This window comes from Scyliorhinus torazame, chromosome 5, assembly GCF_047496885.1.
Source record: "Scyliorhinus torazame isolate Kashiwa2021f chromosome 5, sScyTor2.1, whole genome shotgun sequence".
NCBI classification, from domain to species: Eukaryota; Metazoa; Chordata; class Chondrichthyes; order Carcharhiniformes; family Scyliorhinidae; genus Scyliorhinus; species Scyliorhinus torazame.
Window position 1 is genome coordinate 202,816,108 of NC_092711.1, and position 27,302 is coordinate 202,843,409.

The 27,302-nt window shown below is 50.3% G+C and overlaps 1 protein-coding gene across 1 annotated transcript in view; it reads left to right on the forward strand.

Annotated features, from left to right (window-relative positions):
- The first annotated feature begins 3,615 nt into the window (after window positions 1-3,615).
- The window catches only part of LOC140420898 (interferon-inducible GTPase 5-like), a 48,881-nt gene continuing 25,194 nt past the window's right edge, over window positions 3,616-27,302 (forward strand). Inside the window, exons 1-3 of the mRNA XM_072505025.1 lie at window positions 3,616-3,783; window positions 3,965-4,141; window positions 4,323-4,499. The gene's annotated coding sequence lies outside the window, so the exon portion shown is untranslated. The remainder of the gene's footprint in view (window positions 3,784-3,964; window positions 4,142-4,322; window positions 4,500-27,302) is intronic.

Below are 27,302 nucleotides of genomic sequence, written 5' to 3' on the forward strand. Positions count from 1 at the left end.
TCAGTCTAGCTATCTGCTCCTCTATCTCCCGCTGGCTGTTGGGGGGCCTGTAGTAAACCTCCAACATTGTGACTGCACCCTTCTTATTCCTGATCTCTACCCATATAGCCTCACTGCCCTCTGAGGTGTCCTCCCGCAGTAAAGCTGTGATATTCTCCCTAACCAGTAGCGCAACTCCGCCTCCCGTTTTACATCCCCCTCTATCCCACCTGAAACATCTAAATCCTGGAAAGTTTAGCTGCCAATCCTGCTCTTCCCTCAACCAGGTCTCTGTAATGGCAACAATATCATAGTTCCAAGTACTAATCCAAGCTCTAAGTTCACCTGCCTTACCTGTAATACTTCTTGCATTAAAACATATGCACGTCAGGCTGCCAGACCCGCTGTGTTCAGCAACTTCTCCCTGTCTGCTCTGCTTCAGAGCCCCACTATCCCTATTCCCTAGTTCTCCCTCAATGCTCTCACCTTCTGACCTATTGCTCCCGTGCCCACCCCCCTGCCATACTAGTTTAAACCCTCCCGTGTGACACTAGGAAACCTCGCTGACCAATTGTCCATCAAACTGCATCATAGTTTCAACACCGTAATAATGAGGCAGAGAGGCAGCAGAGAAAGGAAGCATTTCCTGCTCTTCGGATCCCACTACATTATGGATGTCCTGTCCCTTGTGCCCAAAGATCTGCTGGTCAAGAACCGGGCAGTTCAGTTACATGAACATCTATGGTAAACTCTCAAATCATGGGACAGCCAACGATGATGATAAATGCATGTTTGCTATTCAATGCTAAAATAGAACAAGGAAGAAATGTGAAATATTGATCATTCCTTTTTCAGTGAATGCTAACATGTTTGTTAAGCTTCTCCCTGACAACAAGTGAGGCTGTTCTAAACTCAAGTCTCATTGGACATTCTCTGTGAACCTGATCCTTTAACAGGGCTGTGATATCCGATATTAAACTGTGACTGTTTCAATCACGTCTCAGTGCAGATCCAACTTTGAAACAGCATCATTATCACTGGACTAGTAGACTCTCCTCAGAGAAAAACTGGAGGTAAGACCAAGAAAAGAAACAAACAATTAAGAATATTCTTACAATGTGTTAAGTTTAAGTTTTAATCAACTCACGTTTAACAGCACAGTAGCATAATGGACTGCATAATGGACTGCATAATGCAGCATCTCACTCCCAGTGCAATCCTGGTTGGGAGGACTTATCTCACCAGGCCCTGATCTGGGCTGGTTTTAACTTTTGCTCATAACGAGTTCCAGGTAGTTGGCCTCTGCCCCCTATTTGGAGCTTGAACTCCACGTGGTCCATTTGGAGATCAATCATTGTTTCCCCATGGTCCTCATGGGGTTTACGCCCCCCCCCCCCCCACCCCCCCCACAAAGTCCAAAGTTCCCCTTCAGCCACCAATGGAGGCTGCCTTCTGCGCCGCTTCAACAGCAACTGCATTTCCACCTGTGGTGGCTCTGGGTTGCGTGAAGTGAATCGAGTAGTAGAAAGCTGTTTCCTGGCAGACAGCTGAAGAGGTACTGCTGCGACATTGGTGCCGGACACATGTCATCCGCCAGCATGGCACTGCTGGGTCTACGTCAGAAACCGAGTCATCACCCTCTTGCATGTCCTGGCATGGCAACCCGGACGGCAAGGCCCTCAGACTGAGGGGCAGCTCTTGGTACAGCAAAATGGGTACCACTGCCGGTCAGACGCCCTGACTTGTGGGCTCACACCTGGTTAATTGGTCCAAATGTTTTTTAGGATCTTCCCCTGACCCACGCTTTATACAAGACCGGGCCCATCTGTTCCAGTAATACCCCTGGAAACCAGAATGCAAATATCATATCCCCAATGTGAAATGCCCACTCCGGCGGCCTCAAACCGTCGTGTCTTTTCTGTGATTCCTCTTGCTGCTTGACTTTGGCAATGAGGCTTGGAAAAGTCAAACTCAGCAGAGTCCTGAGATGTCGACCATCAATACCTCTGCAGTAACGATCCCTGTCATCACATGCGGCATCGTACGACAATTAAACAGGAAACTCACCAACTATGTGTCTATAGACACAATCTGTTGCTTCTTCAAGCCCCATTTGAAAGTCTGGACTGCCTGTTCTGCTACTCCATTGGATGAGGAATGATATATGGGACAGTCCGAATACACCAAATGTTGTTTCTCCACATAAACATAACAAACCCCTCACCAGTGAACTGCGTACCATTGTCCATCACGAGGACTACCGGGATCCCATGGGTGCAAAACCCACCCGGTGCTTCTCAATCATGGCCCTGGATGTCGCGGAGATTAACCTGCACATTTCCAACCAATTCGAGTGGCATCCATCACCACCAGGAACATGGACCCCATGAACGTCCCGTAAAATCCACATGGAGGCGAACCCATCGGCGTCCGAGCCATTACCAAGGGTCATTGATGGGAGTTCCTGGCACACCAGGCTGCTTTTCACAACTCTCTCAATGTCCCCATCTACACCAGGCCAACAATAAGTCCGGGCCAACATTTTCATTTTCCAAGTCCCCAGTGGCCATGTCCTGTAGTCGTGCTTCCTGACCCTGCGGGGGGATGACCACCCGAATGCCCCACAATATAACGGCATCCTCCAAACTGAACTCGGAGAATATCTGGGTGAAAGACCGAAGAATCTCTGGGAGCTTCTCCTGTTGACCATGCACATACTGATGGAACTTCTTAATGCCAAAAATCACAGCCAAAGCCTCCTTCTTTATCTGCCTGGGACAGCAATCACCATCCGCCAGGGTCCTTGAAATGAATGCAACGGGGCATTCCATGCCATTGTCCCATCCATGGGCTAGCCCCGTCCCGATGCTATAAGGGGAAGCATCACATGTTAAAATTGGAGGCCTAGCCAGATTACCATGTGTAAGAAGTTGCTTTGAAGACAGACGCATCTTAATGGCAATGAATGCCTCATCCTGAGAAGCACCCAAGCACCATTCCTGCTCCTTGCTCAACAGTACGTGGAGCATGTTACGATACCCTGGGTGAGTGCTCAGTCATTTCTTGCCAGTCCCACAGGCCTCAGAGTTCCAACATAAGTGAATGAACCATAAATTTGTATGAACCTTCTGAGATCATAAAAACATTGCAGGCAGGACACTGCAGGTGAAGTGCCCACCGGACTTGCCCTCCGGCATTGGGTGTTAAGGCCATTAAAGCTGCAGATATTTTTCCTTTGATCTAGTGGAGGATGTTCTGATCTCCTTTCCCACAACCCCTAGCAGCCTTCAGTATCCTGCCTGCAGCGATTTAAAGCCCACACCAGGTTCCCATTGGACCCAGTGCCCAACGTGACCCTGCCCCTCTTGTTTCCCCCGGCCTATCTCAGGATGTGTTGCACGCTGGACGGCCCAACATGAAATCACGGGGACAATGCGCTCTCACCCTGGATCAGATTGTACATGCACTTCTGGGCTCACTAACTCCCAACAATCACAAAATGCACGTCCATGATTCACTGATTCTGTATCCAGAGTAACTATCTAAATATAGACATCTGGGAATCAGAAACTGTAAAAATATAATCTCCCTGGCAACAAATGACCTTCCACTGTGCTTGATTCCCATTTGACAGTGTACAGGAGTCTGTCCACTGCTATAAAAGGCTGTGTTATTGGAACAGTTCCTCATTGCGGCTGGTGTGAGTGAGAGAGAGAAGCAGCAGTAACCAGTCACTCTGGATTAAGGTGTTGTCAGTGTGAGAACTTCACTGGTAAACTCTTCTCCATCAAGGAAGCAGTGCAGGTAAGTGGCAAGAAATCAAACTACAAACTGAATAAAGTTATCAAAATTATGAGAAAGAACCATATTCACAACTTTAAATTAAATTACAGCTCAGCTTCAATAATGTGTAAAGTGATTTTCTGAATGTCCTTTTCCCCTTCTAACCTGGGATCTGTTCAAAATATGAATTTATTTTCTTTAGTGTACAGTGTTCAGGAGTCTGTCCACCGCTATAAAAGGCTGTGTTATTGGATCGGTTCCTCATTGCGGCTGGTGTGAGTGAGAGAGAGAAGCAGCAGTAACCAGTCACTCTGGATTAAGGTGTTGTTAGTGTGAGAACTTCACTGGTAAACTCTTCTCCATCAAGGAAGCAGTGCAGGTAAGTGGCAAGAAATCAAACTACAAACTGAATAAAGTTATCAAAATTATGAGAAAGAACCATATTCACAACTTTAAATTAAATTACAGCTCAGCTTCAATAATGTGTAAAGTGATTTTCTGAATGTCCTTTTCCCCTTCTAACCTGGGATCTGTTCAAAATATGAATTTATTTTCTTTAGTGTACAGTGTTCAGGAGTCTGTCCACCGCTATAAAAGGCTGTGTTATTGGATCGGTTCCTCATTGCGGCTGGTGTGAGTGAGAGAGAGAAGCAGCAGTAACCAGTCACTCTGGATTAAGGTGTTGTCAGTGTGAGAACTTCACTGGTAAACTCTTCTCCATCAAGGAAGCAGTGCAGGTAAGTGGCAAGAAATCAAACTACAAACTGAATAAAGTTATCAAAATTATGAGAAAGAACCATAGTCACAACTTTAAATTAAATTACAGCTCAGCTTTAATGATGTGTAAAGTGATTTGCTGCATGTCCTTTTCCCCTTCTAATCTGGGATCTATTCAAAATATGAATTTCTTAAAAAAAAAAAAAAAATTTAGAGTACCCAAATCCTGTTTTTTTTCAATTAAGGGGCAATTTAGCGTGGCCAAACCACCTACCCTGCACAACTTTTGGGTTGTGGGGGTGAAACCCATGCAAACACGGAGAGAATGTGCAAACTCCACACAGACAGTAACCCAGAGACGGGATCAAACCTGGGACCTCGGCGCCGAGCGAGGAGACCTCTCCTGGGAGGAGAGACAGCCGGGACAGTGAAAACAGCGCGGGAGGAGAGACAGCTGGGACATTGAAAACTGCGCAGAAGGAGAGACAGCCGGGACACTGAAAACAGCCCGGGAGGAGAGACAGCCGGGACATTGAAAACAGCGCGTGAGGAGAGACAGCCGGGACATTGAAAACAGTGTGGGAGGAGAGAAAGCCGGGACAGTGAAAACAGCGCGGGAGGAGAGACAGCCGGCACAGTGAAAACAGCGCGGGAAGAGAGACAGCCGGGACATTGAAAACAGCGCGGGAGGAGAGACAGCCGGGACAGTGAAAACAGCGCGAGAGGAGAGACAGCCGGCACAGTGAAAACAGCGCGGGAGGAGAGACAGCCGGCACAGTGAAAACAGCGCGAGAGGAGAAACAGCCGGGAGAGCGAAAACAGAGCGGGAGGACAGACAGCCGGGACATTGAAACAGCGCGAGAGGAGAAACAGCCGGGAGAGCGAAAACAGGGCGGGAGGAGAGACAGCCGGGACATTGAAAACAGCGCGGGAGGAGAGACAGCCCGGACAGTGAAAACAGCGCGGGACGAGAGACAGCCGGCACAGTGAAAACAGCGCGGGAGGAGAGACAGCCGGGACAGTGAAAACAGCGCGGGAGGAGAGACAGCCGGGACAGTGAAAACAGCGCGAGAGGAGAGACAGCCGGGACAGTGAAAACAGCGCGGGAGCAGAGACAGCCGGCACAGTGAAAACAGCGCGGGAGGAGAGACAGCCGGGACAGTGAAAACAGCGCGGGAGGAGAGACAGCCGGGACAGTGAAAACAGCACGGGAGGAGAGACAGCCGGGACAGTGAAAACAGTGCTGGAGGAGAGACAGCCGGGACAGTGAAAACAGCGCGGGAGGAGAGACAGCCGGGACAGTGAAAACAGCGCGGGAGGAGAGACAGCCGGGACAGTGAAAACAGCGCGGGAGGAGAGACAGCCGGCACAGTGAAAACAGCGCGGGAGGAGAGAAAGCCGGCACAGTGAAAACAGCGCGGGAGGAGAGACAGCCGGCACAGTGAAAACAGCGCAGGAGGAGAGACAGCCGGGACAGTGAAAACAGCACGGGAGGAGAGACAGCCGGGACAGTGAAAACAGCACGGGAGGAGAGACAGCCGGCACAGTGAAAACAGCGCGGGAGGAGAGACAGCCGGGACAGTGTAAACAGCGTGGGAGAAGAGACAGCCGGGACAGTGAAAACAGCGCGGGAGGAGAGACAGCCGGGACAGTGAAAACAGCGCGGGAGGAGAGACAGCCGGGACAGTGAAAACAGCGCTGGAGGAGAGACAGCCGGCACAGTGAAAACAGCGCGGGAGGAGAGACAGCCGGCACAGTGAAAACAGCCGGGAGGAGAGACAGCCGGCACAGTGAAAACAGCGCGGGAGGAGAGACAGCCGGCACAGTGAAAACAGCCGGGAGGAGATACAGCCGGGACAGTGAAAACAGCACGGGAGGAGAGACAGCCGGCACAGTGAAAACAGCGCGGGAAGAGAGACAGCCGGGACATTGAAAACAGCGCGGGAGGAGAGACAGCCGGCACAGTGAAAACAGCCGGGAGGAGATACAGCCGGCACAGTGAAAACAGCACGGGAGGAGAGAAAGCCGGCACAGTGAAAACAGCGCGGGAGGAGAGACAGCCGGGACAGTGAAAACAGCGCAGGAGGAGAGACAGCCGGCACAGTGAAAACAGCGCGGGAGGAGAGACAGCCGGCACAGTGAAAACAGCGAGGGAGGAGAGACAGCCGGCACAGTGAAAACAGCGCGGGAGGAGAGACAGCCGGGACATTGAAAACAGCGCGGGAGGAGAGACAGCCGGGACACTGAAAACAGCCCGGGAGGAGAGACAGCCGGGACATTGAAAACAGCGCGTGAGGAGAGACAGCCGGGACATTGAAAACAGTGTGGGAGGAGAGAAAGCCGGGACAGTGAAAACAGCGCGAGAGGAGAGACAGCCGGCACAGTGAAAACAGCGCGGGAGGAGAGACAGCCGGCACAGTGAAAACAGCGCGAGAGGAGAAACAGCCGGGAGAGCGAAAACAGAGCGGGAGGACAGACAGCCGGGACATTGAAACAGCGCGAGAGGAGAAACAGCCGGGAGAGCGAAAACAGGGCGGGAGGAGAGACAGCCGGGACATTGAAAACAGCGCGGGAGGAGAGACAGCCCGGACAGTGAAAACAGCGCGGGACGAGAGACAGCCGGCACAGTGAAAACAGCGCGGGAGGAGAGACAGCCGGCACAGTGAAAACAGCGCGGGAGGAGAGACAGCCGGGACAGTGAAAACAGCGCGAGAGGAGAGACAGCCGGGACAGTGAAAACAGCGCGGGAGGAGAGACAGCCGGGACAGTGAAAACAGCGCGGGAGGAGAGACAGCCGGGACAGTGAAAACAGCACGGGAGGAGAGACAGCTGGGACAGTGAAAACAGTGCTGGAGGAGAGACAGCCGGGACAGTGAAAACAGCGCGGGAGGAGAGACAGCCGGGACAGTGAAAACAGCGCGGGAGGAGAGACAGCCGGGACAGTGAAAACAGCGCGGGAGGAGAGACAGCCGGCACAGTGAAAACAGCGCGGGAGGAGAGAAAGCCGGCACAGTGAAAACAGCGCGGGAGGAGAGACAGCCGGCACAGTGAAAACAGCGCAGGAGGAGAGACAGCCGGGACAGTGAAAACAGCACGGGAGGAGAGACAGCCGGGACAGTGAAAACAGCACGGGAGGAGAGACAGCCGGCACAGTGAAAACAGCGCGGGAGGAGAGACAGCCGGGACAGTGTAAACAGCGTGGGAGAAGAGACAGCCGGGACAGTGAAAACAGCGCGGGAGGAGAGACAGCCGGGACAGTGAAAATAGCGCGGGAGGAGAGACAGCCGGGACAGTGAAAACAGCGCTGGAGGAGAGACAGCCGGCACAGTGAAAACAGCGCGGGAGGAGAGACAGCCGGCACAGTGAAAACAGCCGGGAGGAGAGACAGCCGGCACAGTGAAAACAGCGCGGGAGGAGAGACAGCCGGCACAGTGAAAACAGCCGGGAGGAGATACAGCCGGGACAGTGAAAACAGCACGGGAGGAGAGAAAGCCGGCACAGTGAAAACAGCGCGGGAGGAGATACAGCCGGCACAGTGAAAACAGCGCGAGAGGAGAGAAAGCCGGCACAGTGAAAACAGCACGGGAGGAGAGAAAGCCGGCACAGTGAAAACAGCGCGGGAGGAGAGACAGCCGGGACAGTGAAAACAGCGCGGGAGGAGAGACAGCCGGCACAGTGAAAACAGCGAGGGAGGAGAGACAGCCGGCACAGTGAAAACAGCGCGGGAGGAGAGACAGCCGGGACATTGAAAACAGCGCGGGAGGAGAGACAGCCGGGACAGTGAAAACAGCGCGGGAGGAGAGACAGCCGGGACATTGAAAACAGCGCAGGAGGAGAGACAGCCGGGACAGTGAAAACAGCGCGGGAGGAGAGACAGCCGGGACATTGAAAACAGCGCGGGAGGAGAGACAGCCGGCACAGTGAAAACAGCGCGGGAAGAGAGACAGCCGGGACAGTGAAAACAGCGCAGGAGGAGAGATAGTCGGTACAGTGAAAACAGCGCGGGAGGAGAGACAGCCGGGACATTGAAAACAGCGCGAGAGGAGAAACAGCCAGGACATTGAAAACAGCGCGGGAGGAGAGACAGCCGGCACAGTGAAAACAGCGCGGGAGGAGAGACAGCCGGCACAGTGAAAACAGCGCGAGAGGAGAAACAGCCGGGAGAGCGAAAACAGAGCGGGAGGACAGACAGCCGGGACATTGAAACAGCGCGAGAGGAGAAACAGCCGGGAGAGCGAAAACAGGGCGGGAGGAGAGACAGCCGGGACATTGAAAACAGCGCGGGAGGAGAGACAGCCCGGACAGTGAAAACAGCGCGGGACGAGAGACAGCCGGCACAGTGAAAACAGCGCGGGAGGAGAGACAGCCGGCACAGTGAAAACAGCGCGGGAGGAGAGACAGCCGGGACAGTGAAAACAGCGCGAGAGAAGAGACAGCCGGGACAGTGAAAACAGCGCGGGAGGAGAGACAGCCGGGACAGTGAAAACAGCGCGGGAGGAGAGACAGCCGGGACAGTGAAAACAGCACGGGAGGAGAGACAGCCGGGACAGTGAAAACAGTGCTGGAGGAGAGACAGCCGGGACAGTGAAAACAGCGCGGGAGGAGAGACAGCCGGGACAGTGAAAACAGCGCGGGAGGAGAGACAGCCGGGACAGTGAAAACAGCGCGGGAGGAGAGACAGCCGGCACAGTGAAAACAGCGCGGGAGGAGAGAAAGCCGGCACAGTGAAAACAGCGCGGGAGGAGAGACAGCCGGCACAGTGAAAACAGCGCAGGAGGAGAGACAGCCGGGACAGTGAAAACAGCACGGGAGGAGAGACAGCCGGGACAGTGAAAACAGCACGGGAGGAGAGACAGCCGGCACAGTGAAAACAGCGCGGGAGGAGAGACAGCCGGGACAGTGTAAACAGCGTGGGAGAAGAGACAGCCGGGACAGTGAAAACAGCGCGGGAGGGGAGACAGCCGGGACAGTGAAAACAGCGCGGGAGGAGAGACAGCCGGGACAGTGAAAACAGCGCTGGAGGAGAGACAGCCGGCACAGTGAAAACAGCGCGGGAGGAGAGACAGCCGGCACAGTGAAAACAGCCGGGAGGAGAGACAGCCGGCACAGTGAAAACAGCGCGGGAGGAGAGACAGCCGGCACAGTGAAAACAGCCGGGAGGAGATACAGCCGGGACAGTGAAAACAGCACGGGAGGAGAGAAAGCCGGCACAGTGAAAACAGCGCGGGAGGAGATACAGCCGGCACAGTGAAAACAGCGCGAGAGGAGAGAAAGCCGGCACAGTGAAAACAGCACGGGAGGAGAGAAAGCCGGCACAGTGAAAACAGCGCGGGAGGAGAGACAGCCGGGACAGTGAAAACAGCGCGGGAGGAGAGACAGCCGGCACAGTGAAAACAGCGTGGGAGGAGAGACAGCCGGCACAGTGAAAACAGCGCGGGAGGAGAGACAGCCGGGACATTGAAAACAGCGCGAGTGGAGAGACAGCCGGCACAGTGAAAACAGCACGGGAGGAGAGACAGCCGGCACAGTGAAGACAGCGCGGGAGGAGAGACAGCCGGGACAGTGAAAACAGCGCGGGAGGAGAGACAGCCGGGACATTGAAAACAGCGCAGGAGGAGAGACAGCTGGGACAGTGAAAACAGCGCGGGAGGAGAGACAGCCGGGACATTGAAAACAGCGCGGGAGGAGAGACAGCCGGCACAGTGAAAACAGCGCGGGAAGAGAGACAGCCGGGACAGTGAAAACAGCGCAGGAGGAGAGATAGCCGGTACAGTGAAAACAGCGCGGGAGGAGAGACAGCCGGGACATTGAAAACAGCGCGAGAGGAGAAACAGCCAGGACATTGAAAACAGCGCGGGAGGAGAGACAGCCGGCACAGTGAAAACAGCGCGGGAAGAGAGACAGCCGGGACAGTGAAAACAGCGCAGGAGGAGAGATAGCCGGTACAGTGAAAACAGCGCGGGAGGAGAGACAGCCGGGACATTGAAAACAGGGCGGGAGGAGAGACAGCCGGGACATAGAAAACAGCACGGGAGGAGAGACAGCCGGCACAGTGAAAACAGCGCGGGAGGAGAGACAGCCGGGACATTGAAAACAGCGCGAGAGGAGAGACAGCCGGGACACAGAAAACAGCGCGAGAGGAGAGACAGCCGGCACAGTGAAAACAGCCGGGAGGAGATACAGCCGGGACAGTGAAAACAGCACGGGAGGAGAGAAAGCCGGCACAGTGAAAACAGCGCGGGAGGAGATACAGCCGGCACAGTGAAAACAGCGCGAGAGGAGAGAAAGCCGGCACAGTGAAAACAGCACGGGAGGAGAGAAAGCCGGCACAGTGAAAACAGCGCGGGAGGAGAGACAGCCGGGACAGTGAAAACAGCGCGGGAGGAGAGACAGCCGGCACAGTGAAAACAGCGTGGGAGGAGAGACAGCCGGCACAGTGAAAACAGCGCGGGAGGAGAGACAGCCGGGACATTGAAAACAGCGCGAGTGGAGAGACAGCCGGCACAGTGAAAACAGCACGGGAGGAGAGACAGCCGGCACAGTGAAGACAGCGCGGGAGGAGAGACAGCCGGGACAGTGAAAACAGCGCGGGAGGAGAGACAGCCGGGACATTGAAAACAGCGCAGGAGGAGAGACAGCTGGGACAGTGAAAACAGCGCGGGAGGAGAGACAGCCGGGACATTGAAAACAGCGCGGGAGGAGAGACAGCCGGCACAGTGAAAACAGCGCGGGAAGAGAGACAGCCGGGACAGTGAAAACAGCGCAGGAGGAGAGATAGCCGGTACAGTGAAAACAGCGCGGGAGGAGAGACAGCCGGGACATTGAAAACAGCGCGAGAGGAGAAACAGCCAGGACATTGAAAACAGCGCGGGAGGAGAGACAGCCGGCACAGTGAAAACAGCGCGGGAAGAGAGACAGCCGGGACAGTGAAAACAGCGCAGGAGGAGAGATAGCCGGTACAGTGAAAACAGCGCGGGAGGAGAGACAGCCGGGACATTGAAAACAGGGCGGGAGGAGAGACAGCCGGGACATAGAAAACAGCACGGGAGGAGAGACAGCCGGCACAGTGAAAACAGCGCGGGAGGAGAGACAGCCGGGACATTGAAAACAGCGCGAGAGGAGAGACAGCCGGGACACAGAAAACAGCGCGAGAGGAGAGACAGCCGGTACAGTGAAAACAGCGCGGGAGGAGAGACAGCCGGCACAGTGAAAACAGCGCGGGAGGAGAGACAGCCGGGACATTGAAAACAGCGCGAGAGGAGAGACAGCCGGGACACAGAAAACAGCGCGGGATGAGAGACAGCCGGCACAGTGAAAACAGCGCGGGAGGAGAGACAGCCGGCACAGTGAAAACAGCGCGGGAGGAGAGACAGCCGGCACAGTGAAAACAGCGCGGGAGGAGAGACAGCCGGCACAGTGAAAACAACGCGGGAGGAGAGACAGCCGGCACAGTGAAAACAGCGCGGGAGGAGAGACAGCCGGCACAGTGAAAACAGCGCGGGAGGAGAGACAGCCGGGACAGTGAAAACAGCGCGGGAGGAGAGACAGCCGGCACATTGAAAACAGCGCGGGAGGAGAGACAGCCGGCACAGTGAAAACAGCGTGGGAGGAGAGACAGCCGGGACAGTGAAAACAGCGCGGGAGGAGAGACAGCCGGGACAGTGAAAACAGCGCGGGAGGAGAGACATCCAGCACAGTGGAAACAGCGCGGGAGGAGAGACAGCCGGGACATTTGAAAAGCGCGGGAACTGCGAGCCAGAGCGGACATTTGAAAAGCGCGGGAGCTGTGAGTCGGAGCGGAGATTTAAAAAGCGCGGGAGCTGCGAGTCGGAGCGGAGATTTAAAAAGTGCGGGAGCTGCGAGCCGAAGCGGAGATTTAAAAAGAGCGGGAGCTGCGAGTCGGAGCGGAGATTTAAAAAGCGCGGGAGCTGCGAGCCGGAGCGGTGATTTAAAAAGAGCGGGAGCTGAGAGTCAGAGCGGAGATTTAAAAAGAGCGGGGGCTGAGAGTCAGAGAGGAGATTTAAAAAGCGCGGGAGCTGCGAGTCGGAGCGGAGATTTAAAAAGATCGCGGCCTAGTTTCGGGAGCCGTTCGGAGGAGGTGGAGTCTCTGTCAGGGAGAGAACCTGAGAACATCGGAGACCCTCAGAAGGTAAGAAGGTAAGTAAGTGATTTTTACTCATTTTTACTTTTATTACCTTTTCAAATTGTGTGTGTGGGGGGGGGGACATCACAGAAAAGCTGTGACCTGAGTGGCTGGTTGGGAATCTACACTAAATGTAAAAAATTAAGCATTGGTAACTAATTAAACATAATTACTTAATTATAATTTCGAGGGGTATCTAAGCCAGAGATCGAAGAGTACTATATTTAGCTTTCACATTTATAGTAAAAATCTAGTGCTCGGAAACAGATAGTTAACAGTAACTTAAAAAAAAACTTTTAATTTTAATTTACTAATTAATTGACGCAATGTCAGTTAGAGGGGTGCAGTGCTCTGACTGTGAGATGTGGCAGGTCCGGGAGGCTTCCAGCGTCCCGGATGTCTTCATCTGCAGAAAGTGCACCCAACTGGAGCTCCTCACAGACCGCATGGTTCGGTTGGAGCAGCAATTGGATGCACTTAGGAGCACGCAGGTGGCGGAAAGCGTCATAGATCGCAGTTATATAAATGTGGTCACACCCAAGGTGCAGGCAGAGAAATGGGTGACCACCAGAAAGGGCAGGCAGCCAGTGCAGGAATTCCCTGAGGTTGTCCCCCTCTCAAACAGGTATACCCCTTTGGATACTGTCGGGGGGGATAGCCTATCAGGGGAAAACAGCAGCAGCCAGAGCAGTGGCACCACGGCTGACTCTGATGTTCAGAAGGGAGGGTCAAAGCGCAGAAGAGCAATAGTAATAGGGGACTCTATAGTCAGGGGCACAGACAGGCGCTTCTGTGGACGTGAAAGAGACTCCAGGATGGTATATTGCCTCCCTGGTGCCAGGGTCCAGGATGTCTCCAAACGGGTAGAGGGCATCCTGAAGGGGGAGGGCAAACAGCCAGAGGTCATTGTACATATTGGTACTAACGACATAGGCAGGAAGGGGCATGAGGTCCTGCAGCAGGAGTTCAGGGAGCTAGGCAGAAAGTTAAAAGACAGGACCTCTAGGGTTGTAATCTCGGGATTACTCCCTGTGCCACGTGCCAGTGAGGCTAGAAATAGGAAGATAGAGCAGCTAAACACGTGGCTAAACAGCTGGTGTAGGAGGGAGGGTTTCCGTTATCTGGACCACTGGGAGCTCTTCCGGGGCAGGTGTGACCTATATAAGAAGGACGGGTTGCATCTAAACTGGAGAGGCATGAATATCCTGGCCGCGAGGTTTGCTAGTGTCACACGGGAGGGTTTAAACTAGTATGGCAGGGGGGTGCGCACAGGAGCAATAGGTCAGAAGGTGAGAGCATTGAGGGAGAACTAGGGAATAGGAACATTGTGGCTCTGAGGCAGAGCAGACAGGGAGAGGTTGCTGAACACAACGGGTCTGGTGGCCTGAAGTGCATATGTTTTAATGCAAGAAGTATTATGGGTAAGGCAGATGAACTTAGAGCTTTGATTAGTACTTGGAACGATGATGTTGTTGCAATTGTAGAGACCTGGTTGAGGGAAGGGCAGGATTGGCGGCTAAACGTTTCAGGATTTAGATGTTTCAGGCGGGATAGAGGGGGAGGTAAAAGGGGCTGTTTAGCACAGGGCTAAATCGCTGGCTTTGAAAGCAGACCAAGGCAGGCCAGCAGCACGGTTCGATTCCCGTACCAGCCTCCCCGAACAGGCGCCGGAATGTGGCGACTAGGGGCTTTTCACAGTAACTTCATTTGAAGCCTACTTGTGACAATAAGCGATTTTCATTTCATTTAGGGGTGGCGGAGTTGCGCTACTGGTTAGGGAGGATATCACAGCTGTACTACGGGAGGACACCTCAGAGGGCAGTGAGGCTATATGGGTAGAGATCAGGAATAAGAAGGGTGTAGTCACAATGTTGGGGGTTTACTACAGGCCTCCCAACAGCCAGCGGGAGGTAGAGGAGCAGATAGGTAGACAGATTTTGGAAAAGAGTAAAAACAACAGGGTTGTGGTGATGGGAGACTTCAACTTCCCCAATATTGACTGGGTCTCACTTAGTGCCAGGGGCTTAGACGGGGCAGAGTTTGTAAGGAGCATCCAGGAGGGCTTCTTAAAACAATATGTAGACAGTCCAACTAGGGAATAGGCGGTACTGGACCTGGAATTGGGGAATGAGCCCGGCCAGGTGGTAGAAGTTTCAGTAGTGGAGCATTTCGGGAACAGTGACCACAATTCAGTAAGTTTTAAAGTGCTGGTGGACAAGGATAAGAGTGGTCCTAGGATGAATGTGCTAAATTGGGGGAAGGCTAATTATAACAATATTAGGCGGGAACTGAAGAACCTAGATTGGGGGCGATGTTTGAGGGCAAATCAACATCTGACATGTGGGAGGCTTTCAAGTATCAGTTGAAAGGAATTCAGGACCGGCATGTTCCTGTGAGGAAGAAGGATCAATACGGCAATTTTCGGGAACCTTGGATAACAAGAGATATTGTAGGCCTCGTCAAAAAGAAAAAGTAAGGCATTTGTCAGGGCTAAAAGGCTGGGAACAGACGAAGCCTGTGTGGAATATAAGGAAAGTAGGAAAGAACTTAAGCAAGGAGTCAGGAGGGCTAGAAGGGGTCACGAAAAGTCATTGGCAAATAGGGTTAAGGAAAATCCCAAGGCTTTTTACACGTACATACAAAGCAAGAGGGTAGCCAGGGAAAGGGTTGGCCCACTGAAGGACAGGCAAGGGAATCTATGTGTGGAGCCAGAGGAAATGGGCGAGGTACTAAATGAATACTTTGCATCATTATTCACCAAAGAGAAGGAATTGGTAGATGTTGAGTCTGGAGAAGGGTGTGTAGATAGCCTGGGTCACATTGAGATCCAAAAAGACGAGGTGTTGGGCATCTGTTGGGTATTAAGGTAGATAAGTCCCCAAGGCCTGATGGGATCTACCCCAGAATATAGAAGGAGGCTGGAGAGGAAATTGCTGAGGCCTTGACAGAAATCTTTGGATCCTCACTGTCCTCAGGTGATGTCCCGGAGGACTGGAGAATAGCCAATGTTGTTCCTCTGTTTAAGAAGGGTAGCAAGGATAATCCATGGAACTGCAGGTCGGTGAGCCTTACTTCAGTGGTAGGGAAATTACTGGAGAGAATTCTTCGAGACAGGATCTACTCCCATTTGGAAGCAAATGGATGTATTAGTGAGAGGCAGCATGGTTTTGTGAAGGGGAGGTCGTATCTCACTAACTTGATAGAGTTTTTAAAGGAGGTCACTAAGATGATTGATGCAGGTAGGGCAGTGGATGTTGTCTACATGGACTTCAGTAAGGCCTTTGACAAGGTCCCTCATGGTAGACTAGTACAAAAGGTGAAGTCACACGGGATCAGGGGTGAGCTGGCAAGGTGGATACAGCACTGGCTAGGTCATAGAAGGCAGAGTGTCGCAATGGAAGGATGCTTTTCTAATTGGAGGGCTGTGACCAGTGGTGTTCTGCAGGGATCAGTGCTGGGACCATTGCTGTTTGTAGTATACATAAATGATTTGGAAGAAAATGTAACTGGTCTGATTAGTAAGTTTGCAGACGACACAAAGGTTGGTGGAATTGCGGATAGCGATGAGGACTGTCAGAGGATACAGCAGGATTTAGATTGTTTGGAGACTTGGGCGGAGAGATGGCAGATGGAGTTAAATCGGGACCAATGTGAGGTAATGCATTTTGGAAGGTCTAATGCAGTTAGGGAATATACAGTGAATGGTAGAACCCTCAAGAGTATTGAAAGTCAGAGAGATCTAGGAGTACAGGTCCACAGGTCACTGAAAGGGGCAACACAGGTGGAGAAGGTAGTCAAGAAGGCATACGGCATGCTTGCCTTCATTGGCCACAAGAATTGGCAAGTCATGTTGCAGCTGTATAGAACCTTAGTTAGGCCACACTTGGAGAACAAAGAACAAAGAACAAAGAAATGTACAGCACAGGAACAGGTCCTTCGGCCCTCCAAGCCCGTGCCGACCATGCTGCCCGACTAAACTACAATCTTCTACACTTCCTGGTTCCGTATCCCTCTATTCCCATCCTATTCATGTATTTGTCAAGATGCCTCTTAAATGTCACTATCGTCCCTGCTTCCACCACCTCCTCCGGTAGCGAGTTCCAGGCACCCACCACCCTTTGCGTAAAAAACGTGCCTCGTACATCTACTCTAAACCTTGCCCCTCTCACCTTAAACCTATGCCCCCTAGTAATTGACCCCTCTACCCTGGGGAAAAGCCTCTGACTATCCACTCTGTCTATGCCCCTCATAATTTTGTAGACCTCTATCAGGTCTCCCCTCAACCTCCTTCGCTCCAGTGAGAACAAACCGAGTTTATTCAACCGCTCTTCATAGCTAATGCCCTCCATACCAGGCAACATTCTGGTAAATCCCTTCTGCACCCTCTCTAAAGCCTCCACATCCTTCTGGTAGTGTGGCGACCAGAATTGAACACTATACTCCAAGTGTGGCCTAAATAAGATTCTATACAGCTGCAACATGACTTGCCAATTCTTATACTCAATGCCCCGGCCAATGAAGGCAAGCATGCCATATGCCTTCTTGACTACCTTCTCCACCTGTGTTGCCCCTTTCAATGACCTGTGGACCTGTACTCCTAGATCTCTTTGACTTTCAATACTCTTGAGGGTTCTACCATTCACTGTATATTCCCTATCTGCATTAGATCTTCCAAAACGCATTACCTCACATTTGTCCGGATTAAACTCCATCTGCCATCTCTCCGCCCAAGTCTCCAAACAATCTAAATCCTGCTGTATCCTCTGACAGTCCTCATCCCTATCCGCAATTCCACCAACCTTTGTGTCGTCTGCAAACTTACTAATCAGACCAGTTACATTTTCCTCCAAATCATTTATATATACTACAAAGAGCAAAGGTCCCAGCACTGATCCCTGTGGAACACCACTGGTCACAGCCCTCCAATTAGAAAAGCATCTTCCATTGCTACTCTCTGCCTTCTATGACCTAGCCAGTTCTGTATCCACCTTGCCAGCTCACCCCTGATCCCGTGTGACTTCACCTTTTGTACTAGTCTATCATGAGGGACCTTGTCAAAGGCCTTACTGAAGTCCATATAGACAACATCCACTGCCCTACCTGCATCAATCATCTTAGTGACCTCCTCGAAAAACTCTATCAAGTTAGTGAGACACGACCTCCCCTTCACAAAACCGTGCTGCCTCTCACTAATGCGTCCATTTGCTTCCAAATGGGAGCAGATCCTGTCTCGAAGAATTCTCTCCAGTAATTTCCCTACCACTGAAGTAAGGCTCACCGGCCTGTAGTTCCCGGGATTATCCTTGCTACCCTTCTTAAACAGAGGAACAACATTGGCTATTCTCCAGTCCTCCGGGACATCCCCTGAAGACAGTGAAGTTCCAAAGATTACTGTCAAGGCCTCAGCAATTTCCTCTCCAGCCTCCTTCAGTATTCTGGGGTAGATCCCATCAGGCCCTGGGGACTTATCTACCGTAATATTTTTTATGACACCCAACACCTCGTCTTTTTGGATCTCAATGTGACCCAGGCTATCTACACACCCTTCTCCAGACTCAACATCTACCAATTTCTTCTCTTTGGTGAATACTGATGCAAAGTATTCATTTAGTACCTCGCCCATTTCCTCTGGCTCCACACATAGATTCCCTTTCCTATCCTTCAGTGGGCCAACCCTTTCCCTGGCTACCCTCTTGCTTTTTATGTACGTGTAAAAAGCCTTGGGATTTTCCTTAACCCTATTTGCCAATGACATTTCGTGACCCCTTTTAGCCCTCCTGACTCCTTGCTTAAGTTCCTTCCTACTTTCCTTATATTCCACGCAGGCTTTGTCTGTTCCCAGCCTTTTAGCCCTGACAAATGCCTCCTTTTTCTTTTTGACGAGGCCTACAATATCTCTTGTTATCCAAGGTTCCCGAAAATTGCCGTATTTATCCTTCTTCCTCACAGGAACATGCCGGTCCTGAATTCCTTTCAACTGACACTTGAAAGCCTCCCACATGTCAGATGTTGATTTGCCCTCAAACATCCGCCCCCAATCTATGTTCATCAGTTCCCGCCTAATATTGTTAGAATTAGCCTTCCCCCAATTTAGCACATTCATCCTAGGACCACTCTTATCCTTGTCCACCAGTACTTTAAAACTTACTGAATTGTGGTCACTGTTACTGAAATGCTTCCCTACTGAAACATCTGCCACCTGGCCGGGCTCATTCCCCAATACCAGGTCCAGTACCGCCCCTTCCCTAGTTGGACTGTCTACATATTGTTTTAAGAAGCCCTCCTGGATGCTCCTTACAAACTCCGCCCCGTCTAAGGCCCTGGCTCTAAGTGAGTCCCAGTCAATATTGGGGAAGTTGAAGTCTCCCATCACCACAACCCTGTTGTTTTTACTCTTTTCCAAAATCTGTCTACCTATCTGCTCCTCTATCTCCCGCTGGCTGTTGGGAGGCCTGTAGTAAACCCACAACATTGTGACTGCACCCTTCTTATTCCTGATCTCTACCCATATAGCCTCACTGCCCTCTGAGGTGTCCTCCCGCAGTACAGCTGTGGTATTCTCCCGAACCAGTAGCGCAACACCGCCTCCCCTTTAACATCCCCCTCTATCCCGCCTGAAACATCTAAATCCTGGAAAGTTTAGCTGCCAATCCTGCCCTTCCCTCAACCAGGTCTCTGTAATGGCAACAACATCATAGTTCCAAGTACTAATCCAAGCTCTAAGTTCATCTGCCTTACCCATAATACTTCTTGCATTAAAACATATGCACTTCAGGCCACCAGACCCGCTGTGTTCAGCAACTTCTCCCTGTCTACTCTGCCTCAGAGCCCCACTGTCCCTATTCCCTAGTTCTCCCTCAATGCTCTCACCTTCTGACCTATTGCTCCCGTGCCCACCCCCCTGCCATACTTGTTTAAACCCTCCCGTGTGACACTAGCAAACCTCGCGGCCAGGATATTTATGCCTCTCCGGTTTAGATGCAACCCGTCCTTCTTATATAGGTCACACCTGCCCCGGAAGAGCTCCCAGTGGTCCAGATAACAGAAACCCTCCCTCCTGCACCAGCTGTTTAGCCACGTGTTTAGCTGCTCTATCTTCCTATTTCTAGCCTCACTGGCACGTGGCACAGGGAGTAATCCCGAGATTACAACCCTCGAGGTCCTGTCTTTTAACTTTCTGCCTAGCTCCCTGAACTCCTGCTGCAGGACCTCATGCCCCTTCCTGCCTATGTCGTTAGTACCAATATGTACAACGACCTCTGCCTGTTTGCCCTCCCCCTTCAGGATGTCCTCTACCCGTTCGGAGACATCCTGGATCCTGGCACCCAGGGAGGCAACATACCATCCTGGAGTCTCTTTCACGCCCACAGAAGCGCCTATCTGTGCCCCTGACTATAGAGTCCACTATTACTATTACTCTTCTGCACTTTTACCCTCCCTTCTGACCATCAGAGCCAGCAGTGGTGCCACTGCTCTGGCTGCTGCTGTTTTCCCCTGATAGGCTATCCCCCCCGACAGTATCCAAAGGGGTATACCTGTTCAAGAGGGGGACAACCACAGGGGATTCCTGCACTGACTGCCTGCCCTTTCTGGTGGTCACCCATTTCTCTGTCTGCACCTTGGGTGTGACCACATTTATATAACTGCGATCTATGACGCTTTTCGCCACCTGCATGCTCCTAAGTGCATCCAATTGCTGCTCCAACCGAACCATCCGGTCTGTGAGGAGCTCCAGTTGGGTGCACTTTCTGCAGATGAAGCCATCCGGGATGCTGGAAGCCTCCCGGACCTGCCACAGCTCACAGTCAGAGCACAGCACCCCTCTAACTGACATTGCGTCAATTAATTAAAATTTAAAAAATTTTTTAAAAAAATGTTTTACATATTTTTTTAAAGTTTTCAAATTTACTGTTAACTATCTGTTTACTAGCAGTAGATTTCTAATAGAAATGCGAAAGCTAAATATAGTACTCTCCGATCTCTGGCTTAGATACCCCTCTAAATTATAATGAAGTAATTATGTTTAATTAGTTACCAATGCTTAATTTTTTTAATTTAGTATAGATTCCCAACCAGCCACTCAGGCCACAGCTTTTCTGTGATGTCACTTCAGTTTCCCCCCGACACACACAATTTGAAAAAAGGTATAAAAGTAAAAATGAGTAAAAATCACTTACTTACCTTCTTAACTTCTGAGTGTCTTAGATGTTCTCAGGTTCTCTCCCTGACAGAGACTGCTCCTCCTCCTCCGAACGGCTCCCGAAACTAGGCCGCGATCTTTTAAAATCTCCGCTCCGACTCGCAGCTCCCGCGCTTTTTAAATCTCCCGCGCTTTTTAAATCTCCCGGGTCACTCAGCTGCCGCGCTGTTTTCACTGTCCCGGCTCACTCAGCTCCCGCGCTGTTTTCAAAGTCCCGGCTCACTCACCTCCCGCGCTGTTTTCAAAGAACAAGTGTTCAAAGAATAAGAAGAGTGTTCAATTCTGGTCGCCACACTACCAGAAGGATGTGGAGGCTTTAGAGAGGGTGCAGAAGAGATTTACCAGAATGTTGCCTGGTATGGAGGGCATTAGCTATGAGGAGAGGTTGAATAAGCTCGGTTTGTTCTCACTGGAACGACAGAGGTTGAGGGGCAACCTGATAGAGGTCTACAAAATTATGAGGAGCATAGACAGAGTGGATAGTCAGAGGCTTTTCCCCAGGGTAGAGGGGCCAATTACTAGTGGGCACTGGTTTAAGGTGAGAGGGGCAAGGTTTAGAGTAGATGTACGATGCAAGTTTTTTACACAGAGGGTAGTGGGTGCCTGGAACTCGCTACCAGAAGAGGTGGTGGGAGCAGGGACGATAGTGACATTTAAGGGGCATCTTGAGACATACATGAATAGGATGGGAATAGAGGGATATGGACCCAGCAAGTGTCGAAGATTGTAGTTTAGTCGGGCAGCATGGTCGGCACCGGCTTGGCGGGCCGAAGGGCCTGTTCCTGTGCTGTACATTTCTTTGTTCTTTGATGATTGAGCCATGGTTTCTGGTTGGGAAATTTATGTCCTGCTTTCTTTGGCACGCAGTCATCCACACACTTGCTGATTGAAGTCTGTGACGGCGGTGGCATACTCATTTAAGCTGGTTGATGAGTTCTTAAATATGGACCAGTCCACTGTCTCTAAGCAGTCACGTATGAGCTCTTCTGTTTCCTCGGACCTGCACTGCACAACATCGAACATAGAACATAGAACATTACAGCGCAGTACAGGCCCTTCGGCCCTCGATATTGCGCCGACCTGTGAAACCACTCTAAAGCCCATCTACACTATACTCTTATTGTCTATATGTCTATCCAATGACCATTTGAATGTCCTTAGTGTTGGCGAGTCCACTACTGTTGCAGGGAGGGCAATCCACGCCCTTACTACTCTTTGAGTAAAGAACCTACCTCTGACATCTGTCTTATTTCTTTCTCGCCTCAATTTAAAGCTATGTCCCTTCATGCTAGACATCACCATCCGAGGATAAAGGCTCTCACTGTCCACTCTATCCAATCCTCTGATCATCTTGTATGCCTCAATTAAGTCACCTCTTAACCTTCTTCTCTCTAACGAAAACAGCCTCAAGTCCCTCAGCCTTTCCTCATAAGATCTTACCTCCATACCAGGCAACATTCTGGTAAATCTCCTCTGCACCATTTCCAATGCTTCCACATCCTTCCTATAATGCGGCGACCAGAATTACACGCAATACTCCAAATGCGGCTGCACCAGAGTGTTGTATAACTGCAACATGACCTCATGGCTCCTAAACTCAATCCCTCTACCAATAAAAGCTAACACACCGTACGCCTTCTTAACAACCCTCTCAACCTGGGTGGCAACTTTCAGGGATCTATGTACATGGACACCGAGACCTCTCTGCTCATCCACACTGCCAAGAATCTTACCAATAGCCCAGTACTCAGTCTTCCTGTTATTCCTTCCAAAATGAATCACCTCACACTTTTCTGCATTAAACTCCATTTGCCACCTCTCAGCCCAGCGCTGCAGCTTATCTATGTCCCTCTGTAACTTGTAACATCCTTCCGCAGTGTCCACAACTCCACCGACTTTAGTGTCATCTGCAAATTTACTCACCCATCCTTCTCCGCCCTCCTCCAGGTCATTTATAAAAATGACAAACAGCAGTGGCCCCAAAACAGATCCTTGTGGTACACCACTAGTAACTGGACTCCAATCTGAACATTTCCCATCAACCACCACCCTTTGTATTCTTCCAGCTAGCCAATTTCTGATCCAAACTGCTAAATCACCCTGAATCCCATGCCTCCGTATTTTCTGCAGTAGCCTACCATGGGGAACCTAATCAAACGCTTTACTGAAATCCATATACACCACATCAACTGTTTTACCCTCGTCCACCTGTTTGGTCACCTTCTCAAAGAACTCTATAAGGTTTGTGAGGCACGACCTACTCTTCACAAAACCATGTTGACTATCTCAAATCAAATTATTCCTTTCCAGATGATTATACATCCTATCTCTGATAAACCTTTCCAAGATTTTGCCCACAACAGAAGTAAGGCTCACTGATCTATAGTTACCGGGGTTATCTCTACTCCCCTTCTTGAACAAGGGGACAACATTTGCTATCCTCCAGTCTTCGCTGGATTCTCCTGCTTGAGTTTCTGCTTGTATGCTGGGAGAAGGAGCACTGTCTTATGGCCTGATTTCCCAAAGTGCGGTCTGGGGATGGAACGGTAGACCTTGATTTTTGAGTAGCAGTAGTCAAGAGTGTTGTCGCCCCTGGTGGGAAAGAACATGTGCTGGTGGAATTTTGGCAGTACACTTGAGGTTAGCCTTGTTGACGTCTCCAGCCATGATGAGCATGGTGTTTGGGTGTTCTGTTTCGTAGTTGTTTATAACTGTGTACAGTTCATCCAGCGCCTTCTTCACTTCTGCCTGGGGTGGGATGTAGACCGCTGTGATAATGGCTGAAGTGACCTCACATGGAAGATAGTATGGGCAGCACTTCACCCTCAGGTATTCTAGGTGCAGTAAGCACCAAGAGGAGTTGATGAGGAGGCAAACCCCTCCACTCTTCACTTTGCCTGATTAAGCCGTGCAGTCCGTCCAATGAATTGAGAAGCCTTCAGGTTGTATGGCACAGTCCGGTGAGGCGGGGGTGAGCCATGTCTCTGTGAAACAGGGCACCCAGCTCTGCTCATGCTCTTTGATACGATCCATCAGTGTTTGGGAGTTACAACCGAAATACCTGCCATCCCACCAAAACTGAAATTCATTTTCCACATTAGCTATTCCACAGAAACAGCTTTCTGGCTTGATAGCCGCCCCTGCTAGCCCCCTTGTATAGCGCAGAATGGGGTCCCAGAATGGGCGCCGACCGCGGAGTGAAACAATCCTGTTTTGACACCGGCACTGACACTCTGCTGTCGGAGTGGAGAATCGCGCCCCAGATCTTTATAGTCTGAAATAACAGCTAGAAGGAAACAGTCATGTTTATATTAAATAGACGTTGGAAAATACGTAAGATGAAATACATAGTACATATGTTCTTGCCCTTGGCTAAAAACAACTCAAGTACACATTTTGTTATCTTTCGGAGGACAATGTGTTATCATAATAAGGCCGAGACCAAAATATTAAGCAGTATTTCATTTATGTTACCTGACCTACTTATTTTCATTCAAAAGCAGTGTTAAACTATATAGTCAAGCATTTCCCAGCATGCTTCTGAGCTGGCAACTCATTAATTTCCCTTCCACAATTCCCTCCTTGTTGATCTTTTGATCAACACCTTTTAGTAAATTATTGTGCCCTCCGTTGAGAAGGGTGGGTTATAATGTAAGGGGAACGGATGTATGCCGGTTCCCTGCGTGTTATGAGCCTGGTAGTAAGGACGCAAGGTGGCTAGGGTTGTTCCTGTGTTCGTACAATAAAAATATCTTACGCAACATTAAAACAGTAACCATACGACAATCAAGGTTACAATGGTCATTATAATCCAGAACACAATCCTCTGTCCTAACGATCCTACCATCCAAAGCCAAACTCCCATCCCTCATTTTCATATAATCTTGTTACCTCTCTACGAATGTGATCCACCAGATTATCAATTTTCTTTGAGTTATCTGGGATGTACGTGTAACAGTCACTTCCAATCAGGGCACAAGTGCCTCCCTTTTCAGCTAACAAGAAATCAAGGGCCATTCTATTCTGCAGGGCAACCGCTCTTATAGCGACCATCTCAGTTTCTATCTGGTTAACAGCTTCTGCAGTGTTATTAGCTACCTGCTCAAGGATGTCTCGTAGTTCGCATAGTTCATATGCAGTAAACCAAGGTCCACCACACTAAGAAAACAAAAATGGACGGTCAATAGGGAATTAAAGGTGCTATATTTAAATGCGCGCAGTGTACGGAACAAGGTAGATGAGCTTGTGGCCCAGATTGTGACTGACAGGTATGATGTGGTAGGCATCACAGAGGCGTGGTTGCAGGGGGTTCAGGACTGGCATTTAAACATCCAGGGATTCACAACCTATCGAAAAGACAGAGAGGTGGGTAGAGGGGGCAGGGTTGCCTTGTTAATTAGGAATGAAATTAAATCAATAGCACTAAACGACATAGGGTCAGATGATGTGGAGTCTGTGTGGGTAGAGTTGAGGAACCACAAAGGCAAAAAAAAACTTGATGGGAGTTATGTACAGGCCTCCTAACAGTGGTCAGGACCAGGGGCACAAAATGCACCACGAAATAGAATGGGCATGTCAGAAAGGCAATGTCACAGTGATCATGGGGGACTTCAATATGCAGGTGAACTGGGTAAATAATGTTGCCAGTGGACCAAAGAAAGGGAATTCATGGAATGTTTACAGGAGGGCTTTTTGGAATAGCTTGTGATGGAGCACACGAGGGAACAGGCTATTCTGGACTTAGTGCTATGTAATGAGCCAGACTTGATTAAAGATCTTAAAGTAAGGGAACACTTAGGAGGCAGTGATCATAATATGGTAGAATTCAGTCTGCAATTTGAAAGAAAGAAGGTTGAATCAGATGTAAAGGTGTTTCAGTTAAATAAAGGTAACTACAGGGGCATGAGTAAGGAACTGACGAAAATCGACTGGGAGCAGAGCCGAGTGGGAAAGACAGTAGAACAGCAATAGCAGGAGTTTCTGGGAGTAATTGAGGACACAGTACATAGGTTCATCCCAAAGAAAAGAAAGGTTATCAGAGGGGGGATTCGGCAGCCATGGCTGACAAAGGGCGTCAGGGAATGCATCAAAGCAAAAGAGAAAGCCTATAATGTGGCAAAGAGTAGTGGGAAGTCAGAAGATTGGGAAGGCTACAAAAACAAACAGAGGATAACAAAGAGAGAAATAAGGAAAGAGAGGATCAAATATGCAGGTAGGCTAGCCAGTAACACTAGGAATGATAGTAAAAGTTTATTTAAATACATTAAAAACAAACGGGAGGCAAAAGTAGACATTGTGCCGCTCCAAAATGACGCTGGTAATCTAGTGATGGGAGACAAGGAAATAGCTGAGAAACTAAATAAGTACTTTGTGTCAGTCTTCACAGTAGAAGACATGAGTAATATCCCAACAATTCAGGAGAGTCAGGGGGAAGAGTTGAATATGGTAGCCATCACAAAGGAGAAAGTGCTAGAGAAACTAAGAGGTCTAAAAATTGATAAATCTCCTTGCCCAGATGGGCTACGTCCTAGAGTTCTGAAGGAGATAGCTGAAGGAATAATGGAGGCGTTAGTTATGATCTTTCAAAAGTCACTGGAGTCAGGGAAAGTCCCAGAGGATTGGAAAATCGCTGTTGTAACCCCCCTGTTCAAGAAGGGAACAAGAAAAAAGATGGAAAATTATAGGCCCATTAGCCTAACCTCGGTTGTTGGCAAGATTCTAGAATCCATCGTTAAGGATGAGATTTCTAAATTCTTGGACGTGCAGGGTCGGATTAGGACAAGTCAGCATGGATTTAGTAAAGGGAGGTCGTGCCTGACAAACCTGTTAGAGTTCTTTGAAGAGATAACAAATAGGTTAGACCAAGGAGAGCCAATGGATGTTATCTATCTTGACTTCCAAAAGGCCTTTGATAAGGTGCCTCACGGGAGACTGCTGAGTAAAATAAGGGCCCATGGGATTAGAGGCAAGGTACTAACATGGATTGACGATTGGCTGTCAGGCAGAAGGCAGAGAGTTGGGATAAAAGGTTCTTTTTCGGAATGGCAACCAGTGACGAGTGGTGTCCCGCAGGGTTCAGTGTTGGGGCCACAGCTGTTCTCTTTATATATTAACGATCTAGATGACGGGACTGGGGGCATTCTGGCTAAGTTTGCCGATGATACAAAGATAGGTGGAGGGACAGGTAGTATTGAGCAGGTGGGGAGGCTGCAGAAAGATTTAGACAGTTCAGGTGAGTGGTCCAAGAAATGGCTGATGAAATTCAACGTGGGCAAGTGCGAGGTCTTGCACTTTGGAAAAAATAATAGAGGCAAGGACTATTTTCTAAACGGTGAAAAAATTCATAATGCTGAAGTGCAAAGGGACTTGGGAGTCCTAGTCCAGGAGTCAAGGTAAACTTGCAGGTTTAGTCCGTAATTAAGAAAGCAAATGCAATGTTGTAATTTATCTCAAGAGACTTGGAATATAAAAGCAGGGATG